Genomic DNA, 22,624 nt, shown 5'->3' on the forward strand with positions numbered 1-22,624 from the left:
TCTGCAGCAATCCACTGGCATATTCAATGGTAAGAAAAGACTTACTGGACCATATGCTCATTCTTTTTTTGTGGTTAAAAAAAGATTGCCAAGTCTGACCTACCTAATTTTTTTTTTTTTTTACAAATAAACATTAATAAGTGGAACTCACAGCACTAGGTTTCAAAGTTGGTGCCCACGGAAAACCCAGAATTTCCTCGGTTTCTTGGGAATTCCTGGTTTTCTGGAATGTTCTCAAGTGTCATTGATGAAATCCCTGCATTATTATATTCCCAACTTTGTTTCCTCATTTATAGAATTAGGACAGTGTCTGCCATGCTGATTTCACAAATACAGATAATAGGAAAACATGATTGTCAAAGTGCCTTGTAAACCACAGGGCCCGTATGCAAGGTGGGGAGCCCTCATCATTTGAATCACAGGGACGTGTGTGACCTCTCCCCTGGTTCTGGATGTCCACCCTGGCTTATGGTCCCTTCCCTGACCCATCTCTTCCAACTTCCCATAAGTTCCAAGACTCGAGCTGTCTCTCCAAATAAGCGTCTGACGCTATCCTGGAAGCTAGTCTCTACAATCCACTCCAATACACATGTGCAATTTATACAAAAGTTAAAATAGGCAAATCAGTACTAGTTACTACTGAGTGATTCGTCTTTTTTTTTTTTTTTTAAAGATTTTATTTATTTATTTGACAGAGAGAGACACAGCGAGAGAGGGAACACAAGCAGGGGGAGTGGGACAGGGAGAAGCAGGCTTCCTGCTGAGCAGGGAGCCCAATGTGGGGCTCGATCCCAGGACCCTGGGATCATGACCTGAGCCAAAAGGCAGGTGCCCAACGACTGAGCCTAACGACTGAGCCACCCAGGCACCCCTGATTGGTACTTTTTTAGTAGAAGTATAGAGAAACACATAGGAGTGGTAAACATCCAACTAGGGACTGTGGTTTCCCTCTATGGAGGGGTAGGTTCTGATGCGGTCTTCATACACAAGGGCACCAAAGGAACCCAGCCCTTAGACTGGGCAGTAGATACATGACCCATCATTATATTATTCTTTATACCTTTCTATCTCAAATAATTCCTAATAATTTTTTGAAAACCCACTCTACCAAAAAGCCATTAATCATTTCTTAGTTTTATTTTCATTTGTACATTCAACACTCACTGGTACCTATTTTCAGTCAAGCTCTGTTCATTGTGGGGGCAGGGAATACATAAATAATTAAGATTAGTTCCTGCCCTTCAGGGGCTTACAGGCTGATATAGGGGTGGGGGTGGGAAAGAGGGAATGGGGGAGAGGAAGAGGAAGGAGGAGAGGGGATGGAGAAGGAGAGTGTGTGTGAGAGAGAGGAAGAAAGGGGAGAGGGACAGAGGGAGAGAAGAAAGGGACAGAGGGGGACTGAAAGTATAATCAGACCACACCCTGTGAGGGCAGGTACCAGGGCTGAGCTGGGCAGAGGGAGAATTTCAGGAAGCAGAACCATACTCTCAGAAGGATCACTCCATGAACCCAGCAGTGTTCCCTCCTCCGTCTTCATTTTAACACACAAGGAAATGGGAGCCAAGGAGCTGGGCCTGGAATTCACACATCCTGGCTCCCAGCAATGACCCCTTGCACTGTATCCTCAAACCACTCATGGTCATACAATGCATTTTACATTTACCTCGTTCAGATAGCCTATTCACTCCAGAGCCTTCCAACTAAGTCCTATGTTCTAAATAGCCAGAATCATCTCTATTTCCCGGGGGTGCGGCAGGGTCCATACACTTAATGCCTTGCTTTCCCCAGTATGCCTGGCATTTTATCTGGCATTTAACAAGAGCATAAAAAAGCCTCTTGCATAAATATCAATGAATGAAAGATAATTCAATTCAACAAGCAATGCTCTTATATACCAATTAAGAAAAAAATCTGTGCATTTCAAAATTCCACCCAGAAATACTTCATGTTCTCCTATCTTGCTGCCTCCGATACCTTGCCCCATTATCCACAGAGCTATCTTCATAAAACAGAAGTCAGGCCAAGTCCACGTCTCTCAAATCCTTGGCTAGCTCCTCCAACAACAGTAATCCTTCCTTAGGGAGGCCCCGTGGCACCTTCCCAGTCTCAGAGCCCACTAGAGCCCACCAAAGTTTCTCACGCTACAGTCACTGCCCGACAGGCCACCCATGGCCAGGCTCCCCTCGGCCAGCAATCTTTCTCCACCTATGCTAACCAAAATTAATCCTGACCATCAGCCCAAATGCAGCGTTTCTGTTTCCAGAGAGTATCTGTGCTATCTTTTTGCCATGTTTATTTTGTTCTTCATGCTAGAATAATGGTTTGATTCCTCTTCTAACCATAAGCTACTTATGGGCAGGAGAACCAACCCCCTTTCTTACACAGCACGCCTCATGATATGGTTCTTTAAAAATAAGGGGAATATGTCTCCGTATTACACCATGTCTCTCTTCTATTTATCTTGAACCCACTGACTGGTAAGTCCGCACAGCTAAATCAGAACTGACTTCACGCCCTAAGGGACACCAGTTCTAGAGCTCTGTGCAGTAGTGCTCCACTTAAGGAAAGAATAAAGAGATACCTGGCTTTTCTTTTAAACCAGAAGTTGCAAAGTTGGAGAAATCCTAGCTAGGGAAGCAGGAACAATGTATCTTAAGAAACTGAGTCCTCTCTCCTCACATGTGAGTCTATATTCAAATTTAAAGGACGGTTTTAGCTCAGCAGTGCTCAGCAGTGGCTACAAAGCTAACTTTATTGTTCTATTTTTAAGGGCAAAGGAGGAATCTCTACTTCTATTACTTGTGCTGTCCATTCATTTGCCAAATTTATTCACTGTTTAAGCATTAAATGCACTCAACTTTTGTTTCCATTTCGGAGTACATGTATGCATTCAAATGCTCCTGGGCGCCCTGGGGGAACAAAGCATCCGACAGATAGACTCTTCCAAGGCAAAGGGTTAATGGTAACCATGGCAACCACCTCCAAGAATAGCATCATCGGCAGCAGCATTCATGCTGGGGCCCTCAACAGAATGGTTATAAATATACCTATTAGCAGCCTGAGCTGAATCTTTAAACAGCACTGTTGGGAGAAAGGATGCCTAAAAATAGATCCACACGCTTGCATTTGAAGACGTGTCCTCAGAAACACTGCATCTCGTGCACACATTCACACACCCATAGAATGATTTTTAATTTTCTTTTTTCCAAGTGCCAAGGAATGAATGTTGGAAGCACACAATAGACTATGGGACATTTTATGACCTTCCTCTCTCACTGTAACATTCCAAAACAAGCCCCCCAACACAGAAAGGGCAGCCTTCTGGGGGTGCTGCTTCGACTGGCTCAAGTCACGGCCCAGGCACCACACACAGCAGGGCAACCCCCCGTGGCTCCGCGTGCGCGCTCACTGGGAAAGCTACTCCTGCAATGACCACACGGGGCGGACAGCAGGCGAGGGTGAGCAGCAGCTCCAAGAAACGGCGTGTCCCACCCTGCTCCTGCTTCTGCGCGGTGCTCCCCACTTCTGCGGCTCCTACCTGCAGGCACGTCTTCAGCCACGTTCCTCCTAAGGTGTAGGTTATTTTCTGCAGGGGCAGGGGGCTCACAGCCACAGAGCTGCAGGCTTGAATTCCAGCTCGGCCACATTACTAGTTTACTGGCATGAATATATCAGCCTCTCCAAACCTTCCTTTCCTCATTTATGAAGAGGGATGATGAAATGCCTAGATCAGAGGGCTGCTGGAGGGGTAAATGGGAGAGAGCACAGACAGGGGCCTGGCAGCACTCAGCTTCTGAGCTTTCCTCCCACGCCTCCCTGTTCCCACGGAGTAGAACCTCTGAGAGGCAGGGTCCGCACCACCCAAGCTATGTGTCCAAGGAGCACGTGCCGAGTAGAAGAGCAGGTGTCCAGGCAGTGAGTGAATGAGTGGCTGTAGCTCTGTCCAGGGCCCGAGGACACAAATACAGAGCAGAACCGCTGCCCAGGCCCAGATGTGGGGCCTCCGGCTCTGGTCTCACCTGTCACAATTCCTCCGTCAGTCCGTCAGTCCAAGACACGAGATGAAGCAATACTATGTCTAGTTATCTGTCCCCTAGGGTGTCCTCTCGGCCACAGCATAGAGGGGCTGGACCCCCCACCCCATGCTCATGGCCCTGTCCACGCTTCCATGGCTCTAGCACGCAGAAGCTCTGCTAACACCATGCAGAGCCCTCACCCCCTCAGGCACAGAGGCACTGGCAGCTTCCCGTAGCTGCTCGTTGCTCAGTGCCGTGCGGGCACACCTGAGCCTTCCTGCTGCACCCTGCTGGAATCCTGACCACCGCAGGCACCAGCCTTCTCTTCCCTACCACCTGCCCCTTAGAGAAAATGTCCTGGATTTGGGGGGCTCTCTGCCAATGGATGTGAAAAGTACAGTGTTTGCACAGGTTTTGCCCATCTCTGGAAGTATCTTAAAATCCCTTCAACTCACCCCTCTAGGGGGTGGAAAATACAATGAGCTTGGGTCATTTTCCTTTTTGTGATGGAGAAAGGTAAACCATGAAGGAAGAAGTCTTCTAAAACCCCAAAACCAAGCTCACTCACTACAGGAATTTAGACACAAGTACAGGATTTACAGAGCTCACCTTGACGCCATGGATGAATCTGACAGGAACGTGTGTGCCACTGAGCACTGGCTGCTGGTGAGTAGATCCCAGTCATGTACAGTGTGCCCATGTACGTGCTTCATCACACACACACACACACACACACACACGCGTGCGCGTGCTTCTAGACACGCCCCTCCCATCCACCCTATGCCTCCAGAACAAACTAACCAAGTGCCCAACCTGACAAGCTTCAGAATGACAAACACCACGTTCACGACAGGGACCAGTTAGTTCTGGAGTGGGAAGGCAGGACAAGACACCAGGGAGTTTCCTTATGTGCTGTACTGAGTCAACTGTATCTTTTGTGTCAGATTTCTTTGGAAGGCAGGCAATACAATAGAACACTAAGAATCCATGAGCTGATGAGTGTAGTCTAAAACACATAATCATCATTCATGGACCCATAGGTCTGTGACAAATCTTACCGTTTTTTCCCATTTACTTACACACATAGAGCCCCTAAGTGCCCCTGTCTTCTTCCTCAGAGGTAACGATCATCCTGAAATTGATGTGTTATTCACATATATTTTTATATGCTTATTACATGTATGTAAATATTACACGTTTTTAAACACGATGGAAATGTAATCATACAAATTACTTTATTCTGAAACTTACTGTTTTCCCTCAATAAACGATTGTTCCAAGATTTAACCACGCTGATAGATTTTTATTTACTTCTGTCATTTTAACTACCGTGGGGTACTGCAGTGCACAGATTTACCACATTTTATTTATGAGTCCTTATTCACAGACATTCGAGCTCTTTTCAGTGGTCACTTCTCCACAGCAATGGGAAGGGGTCAAAAAATACACGCAGCCTCAACTTCACTGAAAGTGCCAATTGGATGCACAGATTTATACTTTGGCCAAACTATGCAAGAGTTGCCATCTTAGTACATCCTTGCCATTTCTGGTACTACAGACTTTGCTATTTCGGTTTCCCCATTCTACTCAGTCCAGGTTTTATAAATGTGGACCTGTCCCTGTCCCCTCCATCCATCTATCCACTTACTCAACAAATATTTATGTGCCAGTCACTGTGCTAAACACACTGAAGACGCTAGCAAGCAAACTACAGACAAAACTACCACCCTTTTGGAGAGCAGGCAATAGACAAAAACAAAGTGTATGATGAATGTCGTGTCAGGAGGGTGCGAAGGCCTGCTGACAACAATAAAGCAGGGGAGACAGGGAGTTGCTACTTCATGTCAGTGTGCATCTCCTCTCTTGTTTTTTACAAGAGCATTACTACTGCTATTTAATCACGGGCGGGGCACAGGCGCCTGTCTGGCAAGAGGGACCAAACAGGAGCATCTGCATGGCTGAGCCGGCTCAGGCTTCCTCTTCCGGCAGGTCTGCTCGGCTCCACCACCCACTTCCCTAACTGCTGCTTCCAGATTCAAGCATCAGTGATAATCCCTCATACAATCTAGTCCTTTGTTAGTTAAGGGTGCTGATCACATCTCCCTTTCTGTGGATTCTCTCTCCCTCTATCTCCTTAACTTTTTCTTCACTTGGGATTTATCATATAGACCTAACAACGCATAAAATGTCATAACATACATGTGACTTAGCTTTAAATTTTGCTCACATTCTCCTTTGCAGGATTTTGTAAGAGTGTGATGTAATCAAGCTGGACAGCCTCCTCCTTTCCGGTTTATGCTCTGTATGCCAAGCTGAAGAAACCCTGCCCCTCCCCTGGGTCACCCCCTATACGATCTTCTAAAACTGCAAACATGTTGCTTTTTCATCCTGGAATATTTATCCTATCCGATACTTATCTTGCTTATGGTATTCCTGGGTTCCTCCCATATGTATAACCAAACGTGCCAGCACCGTTTATGAAAAGGTTCTTCCTTGCTCCCACTGATTTAGAACATCTCCCTGCCATTCCACATTCCATCAGTTCTAAAATTCTCCTCAGAAGGTTCTTACAAAACCATGTTAGGTCTGCCATCTGGCTGACAACAATTATAAAACATCATAAATAAGATGAAATTGTATTTTAGCGATAAAATAGAGGTATTTCGTAGAATTAATGAAATAAGGCATGTCCAACTTCCCTATACCTACGGATTTGATTTGGGGCTTTCTATTTTCTTCCATTTGTCTCTCTCTCCCTGTACATTCATCAGATGGTTCTAATTACTCTCGCTTCACAAGCCTTACTATCTCATGGGGCAAGACTCCACAACTTGGTCACTTTCTTCTTGGCTACTCTTGGCTCGTTCTTCTACATGAATTCTAAAATTAGCATGTCAAGTTGATTTTAAAACTCCTGTTGGAATTTTGCTAGGAATTATAGGTAATCCACAGATCTGGCTGTAAGTCAACATCTTCAAAATATCAAGTCTTCCCCTCCACATAGTGTATCATTTGCTATTTTATCAGGTCTACTTGTATGTTTTGTGACAGCCTTCATAAAGGTCTTACATACATGGTTGGATTTTTTTTTTAACAATAGCAGAGTACTGGTCACTAGTGTGAATGTGAATATACTAAGTTGTATCTTCTGATGGGCTTTTATTGGCATGGAGATATGCTATTTTTTTTAATCAAGAAAACTTGAACTCTCCAATTCTAATGGTCTGTCCATAGTCTCTTGAATTTTCCACATAGACAATCCCCCCATCTGCAGTTTTGTTTCTCCCATTATAATTCACACACCTCTTATGTGTTTAATCTTTTCTTATCATTTCTTAAAAAGATCATGTGTCTGAAGTTTCACTTCTAAGTGTGTTTCTTATAGATTTTTCACAAACACCCTTAATTAAGCTAATACTCCATCGCAGTCTTGGTTTATTAAGAGTCAGTATGAATATATGTTGAGTTTTATCTTTTTTGTAACTATTAAATTTTTGTATTTTTCTTTCAGTTGATTTGCTAGTATGATATAGGTCACACAGATTTCCTGGCTTAGAACCATCCTCGCATTTCTGAGATAAAATCTACTTGGTCGTGACATATTATTCCTTTTATACCCATCAGAGTCTGATTTGCTACTGTTTTATTTAGGTTTTTTGCACTATGCTAAAATTGTAGCCACCAACGAACCTAGAACCCAGCTAACTGCTTCATTTTTTTTTTCTATTTCATGGGATTTGCTTATCTAATTTTTTAACTCACAGGTATTTCTGGTTTTCTCCTTTTAAATTTTTCCTGTTATTGTCTAAGCCCCTTTGCTGGCAAGGACAAGACAAAGCAGGACCTCACCGGGCCATCTTGGCTGGAATTCCATCTTCACCGTCTCTCCTTTACTGAAAATATCACCTAAGTTCACTACTTACTACCTAAAATGAGACAGTGTATATAAAAGTTCATATAATACCTGGCATATAATAGAGCTGACTCAATCCAACTAACAAGTGGATGTTCAATACACTAGTTAAATTTTCAAAACCACCTTTTTTGAGAAAGTATCAGGAAATACTGTATATCTACAGAATTCATGTGGAAGGTAGCACAAAACACAGGAGTAGCTGTGTGGCCACAAGGCATGTGTGACAGTCGCCACAGCAAGCAGCTGTCTACCCCCTCATACCACGGCACGTTCCAAGTAGGGTTCAGGGAAGAACTAAATCCTGCACTCACTCTCTGGGAGCAGATGTCCACAGGTACCATGCATGCATGTGGGCAGGGCAGGCGATGAACATGACAGCGTACATATATACACAGTTTTCAATTTGACTTCTACTCAAGCCAATGGATCTCCATTAAGAAAGCATGCTCTGTGGGGCGCCCCCGGGTGGCTCAGTCATTAAGCGTCTGCCTTCGGCTCAGGTCATGATCCCGGGGTCCTGGATCAAGCCCCGCATCGAGCCCCACATCGAGCCCCGCATCGGGCTGCCTGCTCTGCGGGGACCCTGCTTCTCCCTCTCCTCTGCCTGCCGCTCCCCCTGCTTGTGTGCACATGTGCTCTCTCTGTCAAATAAATAAATAAAATCTAAAAAAAAAAAATTTACAAAAAAAAACCATGCTCCTAGCAACAACTACTTTAAACTATTTTTAAATAACAACATTATGACATTTTATAATCAATTTGAGCTTTTAAATTCCTATAAAAATCTTCCTTCCATCTTAATGGTGTGGTGCTCACCTACCACTGTGCCTCTTGTACTTTATAATGAGTAATAACTAATAAGCTTCTTATAGTTACCCACACACCATGCTCTGAAACCGCCTGCCCTGTCATTTATGAACCATCACCTTGGGCAACTTACTAGCTATGAGCCTTGGTTTTGAAAAACACAGGGATAAGCACACTCATCTTGCAGTATGATTATGGTAACTAATCCAATGAAGTACTGAGATCATCCATCACATAACACAGATGCTCAATAAAGACAAGTTTCCTCCTGTTTCTATTCAAGTATCAATTTATTCTTTTCCTTCTGTATTACTGCCTCTCGGTTCCATGTTTTACTCTATCCTGCAATATTCAACAGCAAAATACCCACGTTAGTATGAACTTAAGCAGAAAATCCTATGAAGCCTAAGAGCTTCCTGAGACAAGAACATGGGAGCCCCTCCCCTACGCCAACCATAATGCCGCACACCTCTCATTCAATGTACACTTGAATTATTTTCTTTAGTGGGGGCAGCACAGATGCTCTTAGCATACACACAGAAGCTCACATCTCACAAACCACTCTGTTTCTCAGCTGATACCTTAATTCTAGGCATGAGACAGCAGGGCAGAATCAATAATTCAAGGAGACACCAAGTTGCGCTGGCTAACACCGTAAAGACAAGTTGGCTGTGTCAGGGAAGAAGCGCTGTTTCAACTCCTCTGTCATAAAAGTCATAATATTTATTTATAGCTTGATAACTTCGTGGCAGGAAGATGGGGAATCAAAGAATAAATCCAAACTTATGAACATTATCGGAGTTATTTTCATCTTAAGCACGAACATCACTCTGGCCTAAATGAGCATAATTACAGTGATGGAAGGTAGATAGAACACACACACACAGCTCAATCACCAATAATACTTCATGGTTTTAAAAGCATCTTTTATGTATTATTTCATTTGATTCTCAAAATAAGCCACAGAGAAGGAATTTACAGAAGAGGAAACAGAGGCAAAGGGACACCCCACTGCCCGGGGAAAGCATATGGTGTTAGCACCCACGCCTCCAGGCCCGGACCCCCACACCTAGTACCAGACGCCAGGAGGCTCTGGGGCTGTAGGAGGCTACGCACACGAACCTCTCCTGTGGGACTTTCAATCAACAGGGAAGACGGCGATTCATTCACTTACTCGGGAATGTTTGCTGGGATCCTACCGTGCGCCGGGTGCTGGCTCGGGGTGTGGCAATGAACGAGACAGCCGAGGCCTGCCCTCGGGAGCTCATCCTCAAGTGGGCATAGGAACAGGCCACACCACCACCAACAGCACAAGGGGAGTGTGGGCAGGGAGGGAGGAAAGCACCTAGACCACTCGAGAGGTCAGGTATACCCCAACATTTAGTAGTTATAGCTCCAGACCACTGTTATGAAACTAACTCCTTCACTCGGGATTCGGTACTTTCACAGTTAACTTCCATCCACCAATCATAGGAATTAACCACATTTTCACCGGACTTCCATACCCGGCTTCTAGAGTCGGCCATATTACACTGAAGTGGTTTCTATGCCAAATTTTCTGTTGTCAGAGAAAAAAAAACCCAATGTACTTACTGGACTCAGTACATAAGAAGCAGCTTGAGGACTGTCCACTAATCACCTCATTCTTACTGCCTGGAGACATTTAATGCACCACTATGTCATCAACTGCTCATACTGAGGCTCAGGACAGTAAGAACCCCTCAGGAAGCATGTCCGACAGCCCACGGTCCACAGTGTCTCACTGAGGGCCTCATGTCCACTCCAACCCTCACCCCAACCCCAGGAGGCCCCTCCAAAAAAAGCCTTCTTTTTGGGTGCCTGCCTTCCAGCTCTCTTGCTGAAGTTCAGAGAAAACTTCAGGCAATTCGTTTAGAGACTCCTGTCCAACAATACTTAACATTCACCTTGCAACAGAAGGCGTAAAAAGATTCTTGGAACTGGTACATTCAGAGTTCTGAGCCCAAGATGAATGATATAATGAACAACACAAATAGAGTTACTCTCATTTTGTGCTCAGTTCTTCTATTTATTGTTGCAATCTGTTCATATTTTATTGGGATTGCAAATTGCTAATTTATAGACACTATTTACAGCCATGTCCTATTGATTAGGTTTCTGGAAGCAGTTAACCCATTTGGGAGTGGTTCACTGCATCTAGAACAGAAACAGGACAGAGGTAAATCTTTTACATTTTCAGTCTGTACTTTGTTGTGCTAAACCAGTTTGTCTGGTGGAGCCAAATAACACAATACATGAAGGCACCTTCCAGGTGGGCAGGCCGGATCATGCTCACACTCCTGAGAGCAATGGTGCACTCAGCCCCTGGCCGCTCCCCACTCTCTGGTCCCCCTGCACACAGCAAGCAGTGGGTCCCACGGGCACAGTCAGCAGGGCCCGAGATGACAAGCTAGTTCTGAACGGACCAGGAAGTTCTAAGTAGCTCCAGGTTCCTCAGCACTCAAGAAGGAGTATGAATATTATTCTTTCGGATCAGCAACTGGGCTTCAAAGTGTTCAGTTGGGACGTGGGGATCAAATGTCCACCATAAAGGGCTGCGGTGATGGTTAACATGTATATAAATCATCATCTTCAAGGTGGCTGGCAAATGCTGATTAATGCCCTGCTCATCTCATCCAAGTGTTTGCTCAACTTCACCGAGTACGCGGAGCAGCAGCGTGAGCCCTGAGGAACCGGCATGAGAGGACACTCTAGGACACTGCACGCACACACAGGGAGAGAGGTGAGAATTCATGTGCAACCCTGGATAAACTCCAAAGATTTCAGGCCAGGTGAGAAGCGGCAACGGGAGAGCTGCCCGACCAGAGTTCAACACTTGCAGCCTGCCATGCATGGCGAGGCACCCTGGGACACGCGGGCTGGAGTCAGCGGCGGTCACGTGCCCGTGGTGGTGGTCGTAGTAACAATGGTCGTAGTAACGGGAACGTGTAAGAGGACTTCGCGTGTACCGGGCACTACTGCCAATAAACTCTCCAGCTGTATTACCTCGTTCGATCATCTTAACGCCCTCGCGTGGTCTATTATTATTACTCCCCTCGTTTTATAGAAGAGGACACTGAAGCCCAAGAGTTACCTGGGGTGGATACTAGCTGGATCAAAGCAATCAACCGGGAGAACCACTGAGAGCCACAGGCAGGAACTAGCACCAGGAGCGGAGAGGGGATCGTCAAGACACAGAAGCATAAGGGCCAACTGGTGAAGAACCCAGCTCCAGCACTGCCCACACTGAGGGGCAGGGAAGAGGAGGTGCCTACAAAGGAGTCAAGAAGCAGGGACTGAGGGCTGCTGCAGATGGTCCCAGGACCCGGGAACCAAGAGAAGACAGACTTTCCCCAGGACCCCAGGGGCACGGCTGGGGCGCTGCCCGCTGCTGCTGCCCCTCTGGTATTGTCTCCTACAGGTTTTCTCTCTTTTCGGTCACTTAGATAAGCGCAAAATAAGCAAATCCCTTTCAATTCTGGGGACACCACATGGCTCCGGGGAAAGCTTACCTGAAAGACAGCAGAGCTGAAATTTTAAGCAACATACTGGGCGATGTGGGGAATCAAAACCAGTAAGATGACATTTAACAAGGACTCATCTAACTCCCACATCTGGTTTGCAAAAACTCAAGCTTAGGAGAGGTTGAGACTGACAGCCAATGATGGGATCAAGGGGGATCGAGGGGTCACTGATGCTCCCACTCCTGCTCCGGAGGGGCCAGAACATGACTCAGCAGGGGATGTCACCTCAGGTCACAACAGCGACAAAGCAGGCCTGCTCGGGAGGCACTGTGATGTCAGGTACTGGGAACTGGCTCAGACCTGGTAGGCAGGTCTGGGTTCTGTCCTCTACGGACTTGACACTGTTGATAATCCCTCCTATTGGACGTTCTTCCTTCCTTCCTGCATTAGCCCGTTGGTGCTGCCAGAATAAAGTACCAAAACCAGGTGGTTGAGACAACAGAAATTTCTCATCTCATAATCCTGGGGGCTGAAAGTCTGAGATGGGTGTCGGCAAGGACAGTTACTTCCGAGGCCTCTTCTTGGCTTGGAGAGGGTTGTCTGCACATTTACATGCATCCTCCCTGTGGGCATGTCCGTCTCCCAAGTTTCCCTTTCGATAAGGACACCAGTCATATTGGATTGGGGCCCACCCTCAGGACCTCACTTTCACTAGACTGTCTCTATAAAAACTATCTCCAAATAAGGTCACAGTCTGAGGTCCCGGGGTTAGGACGTCCACATACGAATTTTGCAAGAGGCCAATTCGACCCCTGACCTTTAGTCTCTCAGTTCCTGTGAAACATGAGTCTGATATCACCTACGTGCCCATCTCACTACCTTCTCCCAACCATGATGACAATACTGCTTTTATGTTGATGGTGCTCAGATCCTGATCAGAGGCCAAGCCCTCTCCTCAACTTCCAGATATGAAGCCAACCATCTGCTTAGCACCTCTACCTACATGTCCAGAAGCCTCTGGCTCAGAATGTTCCACTTAGCTCTTGTATTCTCTGTCTCGCTGGGGAAAGAAGCAGTATTCAGTAGGGGTCAAGACCATGGGTTGTGGGACCAGAATGATGGGGTTGGAATCCTGGCTCCCCAGCTTCCAGCTGTGTGACCTAGGGCTACTTCCTTCCCATTTCCTCACCCATCAGTGTGGACGTACAGGCTTGTAAAGATTACCTCTTGAATATAGGTCACAGGCTTAGAACAAGGCCTTAGACATCGTCATGCCTCACACCTGTCAACCTCTTATTAAGTTGGCAATGTCTGAGTGAAGCCATTCTCCCAGGAACTCATGCTAGAAAAACATACATTTGAGGATCAGCTTGATTTTTGCAAAAGAACCCAGCGGGGATTTTGATGGAGACTGCAAGAAATCTGTGCATTGGTCTGGGTGGTACTGCCAACTCAACAATATGAAGCCTTCCAACCTGTAAACTTGGGATGTCTTTTTATTACTTCGGTCTTCCTAAACTTCTGTGATGTTTTGTAGTGTTCAGTACACAAGCCTTGTAGTTTTTTGTTCATTTTATTCCTAATTAACTTTTAATATTATGAAAAGAATTATATTCTTAATTTAATTTCCTGGTCATTCATTTTAACTATTTACTAATGCAACTGACTTTTGTATACAGATCTTATATCCTGCTACCTTACTGAACGTATTAGTTCTAAGAGTGTTTTAGTCAATTTACTTCTACAACATCATGTTATCTGCAAATGGAGGTACATTTTACTTCCTTTCTACCGTGGATGATTTTGATTTCATCTCCTGGCCCAATTATCCAGCTAGAGCTACTTGTACAATATTTAATAAGAATGGCAAGCGTGGGCATCCATGTTTCATTCTGGATCTTAAGGGGAGAGCCTTTAGTCTTTCACCACTGGGCATGATGTTAGCAGTGGGTTTTGCAACAAATGGTCTTTATCCATTTAAGGGAGTTCCATTCCATTCCTAATGAGGTTTTGGGGTTGGGGAGTGTGGGGTATTTTTTTTATCATGAAGGGGACCTCATAGGCTCTTGCCTGCAAATCCATTCTCCCCACAGCTGCAAAATGATCATTCTAACAGGCAAAGTTGATCATATCACAGCTTTCTTAGTCTAGCAGACACTGGAAATCCAGGCCATCCTCACTTCCCACCACTTTCCCTTGGCTCTTTGCCTTCCGGCAAAAAACCAATGGAGGTCTCCTAATATACTACACTACTTATTCCTTCCATGATTCTGTTCTTTCTACCCCTGTACTTGGAATGCAATTTCTTTTTTTTTTTGACTGTCCTGAATTATTTATTAGGTAAGAATTTTACAAATATTACCTATGTTAGCGGTAATGGTGGAGGCGGAGAATACTACATCTTCTCCATGCTGCATGGCAAGAACCACCAATAGTGTGGTGGAACTTGTGGCCCTTTCCAAGGCCACGGCTCTTGGGCCTGCGGATGTCAGCCCTCGCATCTCCCTGTGCTTGTGGACTGGTTTGGTGATCCACTGGGTGTCAGGATTTCTTCTGATAGCTTTATGGAATGGATCAATGAGGATAACCTCAAAGAATTAGTATGTGGAATCTTCACCAACCCAGGAAGAATTCAAGACTCTCAGAGCCCCAGTGGCATCCAATTCACTCCTCTGCAACAGACTGAAGGCTTCAGGCAAACTTGAGCTGGTTACCACCATGATGGACAGGCTTGCCAGAGGTAGCACCCTTAGGAACTGGGCGTTTGCGGCCACCACAATGCACACGAGTCTGATACATGACATAACCTTGCTTGGCCTTGTACCCCAGCCTGAACGCTTTATCGGGCCAGGTTGGGTGGGGGGCCCTGTGGAGCGCAGAGAGCTGGCGGTCCTGCCAGCGTGCACCCTGAGAAGCGCATTTCATCGGACTGCTTCTTCCTCTGTAGCTCCTGGATGGACTTGCAAGCGCCCACCTTGGCCTACTTTTGGGCTGATGGCTGCTGCCGGATGGAAAGGTGGAATGCAATTTCAATGACCATCCATCTCCCCTACAATTTGTTTAAAACTTTGTCTAATATCATTTTAGAAACTTTCCCTAAACACAGTCTAGCTAAGCTATTCTGAGCTAATACTCTATATACATGGGTATTCTCACAATTACCATATTGAATATAGTTTTATGCTTTTGGGTCCCTCTTCCTCCATAGACAACCAACTCATTAAAGTACAGTCTCTGCCTTGACCTCAGTCTCCCCAACATCTAACACAGTGCTGAGTGCACAGCGTGGAAGAGACAGCACTGGGAGACAAATGAGGGAAGGAATGACTCACCCAATCAGTCCTTCACTTTACTGGCAGTGATTTTTCTGAAGTATAAACCTGACTATAACACTCAATCACTAAAAGCCCTCCACTAGCTGATGATAGCCTTTAGGATAAAGTTCCAATTTCTTAACATGGCATAGAAGATTCCCCACGACCTGCCCAGCCCCAAATCTCTCCTTTCCCATCTTGGCTACACACCCAGTTCTCAATCCCACGACCATTCACAGCTCCCCTAACACCGCGCTCTTTCCAGTCTCCCGACTTTCCCTTATGCCACACCCTCCACACTGGGCTGCCTTGCCTGTCCTTCCCTACTGTTCACTTGGAAACCATGCAATCTTTTTTCCAAGAGTCAGCTCAAACATCACCTTTGAGCTCTGTGTAAATCTGTTTATACAGCTGTCTGCTTTGTGTGGATATTTCAAAGGCACCCTATGCTCCCCAAATCTAAGACTGAACTCACAACAATCTCTACCCTGCCCCTGCAAGAAAAAGAGACCATCTCTCTTTCCCACATCCCTCTGCTCAACAGGAACTCCACTATCATTCCAAGTATCTGAGTCAGAAGCCCGTCTCCTCTCTTCACACCCTCCATCACCAAGTGCAACCTATCTACTTCTCTCCATCTCTGTGCTATCACCTCACCCCAAGCCATCACTGTTGTCCCCCGTCTAGTGTAACAGCCTCCTGATGGATCCCTGTTTCAACCCTGGCCTCCCTCCAAACACCACCCCTCCACGGGAGCTGGGGAGCAGGTCTCATCTCCATCGCCCACCTGCAACCCTGCACAGACTCCCTGTCACCTTGATGATCACCACCAAAGCTCAAGTGGCCTCCAGGGCTGCACATCCATGGTTCCCCTACCACCACTCCAGCTTCCCAGCCCCTCTTAGCTCTGCCCTCAGTACTCGTCCCCGCAGCGCTTTCTCTAGTTCTTACTCATTATTTTCGACCTCAGCGCCTCCTCAAGAGCACCTTGTCTGATGCCCAGTCTACAGCCTCATAGAATCACAGTCTTTTTCTTCATAGTTTTCATCTCAGTTTGAAGTAACCCCTCATGTGAATGGGAGCACTATGTCTGTAGACCACCGGCCCCCGAGACAAGGCGCAGTGTCCTTAGGTGCCAGCTATCCAGCACATGGCTGACATGGGAAAGACACTCAGTAAGTATTTAAGTGAATAAACATACCTGAAATCTTTACTCAGTGCAACTGTCAAGGAGAAATGACACTCCCTTCTTCGGGCCCCACTTTCCATGTCAGATTTCTAGCTGAGTCTGTAGAACACTGAGAGATTGCCCCTTACGGACTGTGAGTCCCACACGGATGGGAAACCTCCTGTTTTCCACTGGGAACACACGGCACATGCAACAGTTAGCTCACTACTGAAGGGCTCCCTCCCTGGGAAGGTGGGCTCTAGGGGCTACAGTGTAGAAGGGCCAACATTCGCATCAGGAAACATGGGGCAAGGAGATCTGGATGGCTTTCTAAAGCGGGACAGCTTAGCTTAAGGACAGAAAGGCTGAGACATGGGGGACCACCCCCCCCCGCCGTGTTAGGAATCTCTACTGCAAAGCTAAGCAGGCCCTGGAAGGAGGCACCAGGGCGCGGAAGCTGTGGATGTCCGAGTCAAGAGGAACCTGAGCTCCCATCACTGGTCAGGACCAGGCAGAGATCCTCCCTTTACCCCAGCCATCGTCTGGATGCTCTACAGAGAATCCCTGCATGCAGTAGAGACTGCACTAAATTCTTTTAATTCAGTATTTCTTGAGCACCTATTGCATGAATGCTAGGAAAAAAGAAAACATCAGTATAAGAGATGATCCACAGAGCACCCTGGGGGACCTTACAGATGACAGTTTTAATCACTTCCAAGCCTTAGATAAGCAACCCTTTGGCCAAAAAGATAAGTTTCTTTGGGTCTGTTGACATGTGACCCCCTATCAATCAATGCCCAAAAGACCAGGCTAGCTAAACCAATTGAGTGTATAATTTGGTTCTTACTGCAGTTGCCAGATTGATTGGCAATGCCTAACAGGAAAAGAGGCTATGAACTTTTTTTTTTTTTTTTAAGATTTTATTCATCTATTTGACAGAGAGAGAAACAGCGAGAGAGGGAAGACAAGCAGGGGGAGTGGGAGAGGGAGAAGCAGGCTTCCCGCCGAGCAGGGAGCCCGATGCGGGGCTCGATCCCAGGACCTAGAATCATGACCCGAGCCGAAGGGAGACACCTAACAACTGAGCCACCCAGGCGCCCCGAGGCTATGAACTATTAACAAAAAAGACATCCCGCTTTTTTGGAGACGCTTGCAAACCCTTAGAATAGCTGATCTGAGAGCCTCCATTTTGCAAGTGACGCTCCAGGGCATACTTTGCTAACCACAGTAGTCAGTGCTTATGGCCCACAAGGGATGCAGGAAGAGGAGGAAGGCACTGGGTTTTGGAATCAGGGAGCCCAGGCCTCCAACCCACTAGCTGTGTGATGGACGACTGTCCCCTTCCCTCTCTGAGCGTTGGCTCACCCCTTACCAAATGTTAAGAATAAAACTCAACACCAATAGGGTGATTGTGAGGATCTGCTGGGTGTCCCGGGAGCAGGGCCTGGTGACACGAGGCCCTCAACACCGGCCATCACCTGTCTCACAGAGCCAAACATCTGGCGGCGCTGTCCCGGGAACAAGGAGTCCTGAGCATCCAGTCCAACTTGGACACTCACCAGCTATGCAACTCCAACGTCATCGCCTAGCAGCCTAAAACTTCCATTTCTGCCACTGAGAAGCGAACACGGTGCTGCTTCCCTCACAAGGCTACGGATGGCCCGAACAAAAGACGGAACCCAGAGAGCCGCATTAAACTTTTGTTAGCACTGCAAACAAAAATACTGTCAAATTATTTTGTAATTACAAATTTATTTTCTTTCTTCTAGTATACAAGAAAACACACACACACACACACACACACACACGATTCCTTGAAAGAAATCTGCAAACAACCTGTACCCGCAGCAGGAGCGTAGGGGCAGGCGGATGGAAGAATGGGGCTCTGCTCCTTCGTGCCCTCTGCAAGCCACAGCAGGTGCGGCCTCACGGTCAGAAGGACGGAGGGAGGCCACCTTCACGTCACACCTCCAAGAACAGCGTACAGCCCCTGATACAATGTAGGGGCTGTCACAGTACCTCCAGAACAGAGACATGGCTGAGAAAACATGTAAACATTTAAAAAAAAAAGTGAAAAGCAGAAAGAACTGAAAAAATTTTAATATGGAAGGAGAGCACCTCCAATAAAAGGACCATAAAACCATTATGCCGCAGCCCAACTGTAAAAGCACTCCTTTTCTCTTCCAAAGCCTTCCTGCTCTTCTCCCTGCAGGTGAGGGGCCAGGGCTCAGCTGCCACCTTCTGTGGATGACAAAATGAGCACAGGGCTCTGGAAAGAGTCAAGAGCAGAACAAGACTCCACATGACACGCTGAAGTGCTAAAGGAGATGGCTATCAGCCAATTTGGGTCTAAAGATTCAATTCAAAGAAAAATCCGTTCAAAGTCGAACTTTCAGATGCCAAACCTGCATTAGCTCATAAATTCTTTTTCACTCAATTCAGTAATTTTCCTTTAAAAAAAAAAAAGTGGGTTTTTATAACATTTCACTGTCAAAACATGAGTAAACACGAGAAGCAAAAAGAAATCGCCTGTAGTCTCCAAACACAGAAATAAGCCTTGTTAACATCTTGGTGTATATATTCTTCTGGACCTTTTTCTATGCATATGTACAAAGGCATGTATTCCCTAAGAATGGGATCCTATCATTCATATTGTTTTGTAACAGCTTTTATTACTTAATCATGGATACCTTTCCATGTTAATATATGTCCTTTTGGATCTTCTTTTTTAATGTCATCTATTATACAGATATCATAATTTAACTAATTCCCTATTACTGAAGGTCTGTATTCCTTCTGATAAGTCTGGTGTTATAATGTTATGACGAATGACCTAATATACACATCTTTGTGCATTAGTCCATTTCTTTTTCTTAAAATAAAGTAAATATGGTATTTTGGGGTCAAAAGATTTGCACGTTGTGGTAGACCAGATAATGCTTCCCCTCAATGATGTCCACTGCTAATCCCTAGAACCTACCAATAGGATCCCTCACAGACAAAAGGCACTTTTCGGATGTGATCCAGTTAAGGATCCCAAGATAAGGAGATTACCCTGGAGGAATCACAAGGGACCTTCTGAAGGGAAAGAAGGAGGCAGGCGAGCCAGAGATTGCTGAAGAGACCCCAGCACAGACATCCCAGGTGGAGGAGGCAGCCAGGAGCCAAGGAATGCCACCACATGTAGAAGCTGGAACAGGAAAGCAGACCCTCCCCTGAAGCCTCCAGAAGGCAGGCAGGCCTTTACTTTCATTTGGGAGTCTTCTGACCTCAAGAAGTGTAATACAATAAGTGTGGGGGGGGGGGTTTGTGTTTTTTTTGTTTTTTTTAAGATTTTATTTATTTATTTGACAGATAGAGAGCACAAGTAGGCAGAGAGGCAGGCAGAGGGAGAGGGAGAAGCAGACTCCCCGCTGAGCAGGGAGCCCGACGCGGGGCTCGATCCCAGGACCCTGGGATCATGACCTGAGCCGAAGGCAGCCGCTTAATCGACTGAGCCACCCAGGCGCCCCTAGTGTGTGTTGTTTTAAGCCACTGAGTTTATGGTTTTTGGTACAGGAGAAACAAGAGACATACACATTGTTACTAAATGTATTTCTTTAGTAAATACGTTACTTCCAAGGTAAACTGAACTTGATAATTCCATACCACCCCCCCTCCCATTTTGCCAGCTAATCCTCCCTGCAGTTGCACACTGTCCCCAAGAAAACGGAATTCACATTTGAGCATCTACCACGTGCCAAGTACTACACTGGGCTGATCTCCCACATTTCTTCCCCTAAACTTGAACGCAAGGACCAACCTCATGTTATTTTACAACTCAACAAACCACCCCTTGAGGAAGTCAAGTGACTTGCCCCAGATTCATTTATTTATTTATAGAGAGCACCTACTGTCGCAGGGACACTTAAGTTCCAGGCACGCAAGACGCAGCAGTGAGCACGCCGCCGTCCCTGCCCCAATGCAGCCTGACGCCCATCGGATCACAGAACTGGGAAGGGAGGGAGCCGGGCTGGGAGCGAGCCGCCCCCACTCTATTCACCACAGAACCCCCCAGCCTCTCTTCCCTGTTCTTCTCCGTCCCCCCGCTGACAAATCTCACGACACTTAGGTCACTTTAGATTTAAAATGCCTGAATGTACTCATCACTGCACGTACCACCAGGCCTGCTGGAATAAGGTCCCGCCTCCTCTGTACACTGAGGTACTGCATGAATTCTTGTCCAAGACTCTACCTCTCCCCCACCCAACACTGGTTTCCAACTCCACAGCAATCGAGGGTGTCTTCCCTGCAAAGGCTTGCTTCCCTCCCACCTTGCCTGCCTCCAAGTCCCGTCTGCGGTAAGGTATATTAGGCAAGGGAAAGGAGGGCCTGCACCTAAATAAAGCAGAACTTCACAGGTAAATCCAGAACTCCTTCTGAATCTCACCCAAGCCATTTAGCTAAAGGAAGGAAGGAAATCAGGTCTCTCGCTCTGCAAATCCAAAGAACATCCAGCGTTACTTGTAAACGAGGAAGGGGGGAGCACACCAAACTCACTACTATTTCTGAACCAGCCTCCGGGCAGGAGCCCACAGAGGGCGGCGAGAAGCGGTCCGCTGAGAACGGGCTCCCCCCTGTGCTGACACGAGGAACTGCAACGCTGTCCGCTGCCCGAGGGACTGGCTTCTTTCTTGAGCCAGAGCCAACAGGCCAACAAGAGGCCTCCCCATTTCCGAGTCGGCGAAGGAGAGCAGACACCAGTGAAACAGGCTGTCCTGAGTTTTGAAAGGACAGCATTAAGTGCAAAGTGTGAGCACCCACTGCCTGAGCACCCACTATGAGCCGTGGCACGCGCCCAGTGCCTGTTCACGGTCTGATTTAGTCACACGGGGCTCTTCTATCCCTATTTTACAGAGGACGACTGCGTAAACATGTCACAGCCAACACCTGAGGAGTCCATGGGAGCCCAGGTGGACGTCATCTGAAGCCAGCCGCCTCAATCCTCCTTGACTCTTCCTTTCAGCAAAACCTTTGTGACTCAGGGTCATCTGAGGCATTCCGAGGCTGCTTACTGTGCCGCGGACACCCTGCAAAAGTGAGCTCCAGTCTGCACACCACCCAACGTCAGTCTCAGCCCAGTTCCACTGGTGCAGAAGCTGGGGCTCAGAGACACGGCGTGGCTTGCTCACAGCGACACAGCAAGTAGCAGAGATTCCCTGGTCCTCCTGCCCCAGACGTAACTGTTCATTCACCCATACCACGGGGCTACCACAACAGGCTCAAGATCCACACCTGAGCAGCGCGAGGTCGGAGGTCACAGATATGAGCATCGGCTCAAACTGGCGACCAGAATGTCCAGAGCAAGCACACAATACCGGGACACAAACCAAGAAAGCCTCATTCCTGACCCCCAGCAGCCTCCCCAGGCCAAGTGCAAGAGCTCCAGCAGCGTGGAGTTCGGAGCGCTCTCCACACCACTCCAGCTTGCCTCCTCCAGCCCTTCTCAGACTGCCGTACCTCATGACCCAGCCCCACCGCATGACACAGCGTACCTGTCGGTCCGTAAGTGCCAGCACACTGCACTGCACCTGCAAACCCCACTGCACCTGTGGACCCCACTGGACTTGCGGACCCCACGTGCACCTGTGGAACCCAAGTACTGCACTGCACCTGCAGACCCCATTGCACCTGTGGACCCCGCTGCACTTGCGGACCCCACGTGCACCTGCAGAACCCAAGTACTGCACTGCACCTGCGGACCCCACTGCACCTGCAGAACCCACGTGCACCTGCAGACCCCACGTACTGCATTGCACCTGCAGACCCCATGTACACCTGCAGATCCCACGTGCACCCGCAGACCCCACTGCACCCGCAGACCCCACGTGCACCTGCAGAACCCAAGTACTGCACTGCACCTGCAGACCCCACTGCACCTG

General features: G+C 47.1%; 1 protein-coding gene and 1 pseudogene across 2 annotated transcripts in view; both read right to left on the bottom strand.

Annotated features, from left to right (window-relative positions):
- The window catches only part of TRAPPC9 (trafficking protein particle complex subunit 9), a 572,354-nt gene that overhangs the window by 314,163 nt on the left and 235,567 nt on the right, over positions 1-22,624 (bottom strand). The window lies entirely within an intron of this gene.
- Positions 14,589-22,624, bottom strand: part of LOC110578748 — a 51,590-nt pseudogene continuing 43,554 nt past the window's right edge.

This window comes from Neomonachus schauinslandi, chromosome 4 (assembly GCF_002201575.2).
Source record: "Neomonachus schauinslandi chromosome 4, ASM220157v2, whole genome shotgun sequence".
Taxonomy (NCBI): Eukaryota; Metazoa; Chordata; class Mammalia; order Carnivora; family Phocidae; genus Neomonachus; species Neomonachus schauinslandi.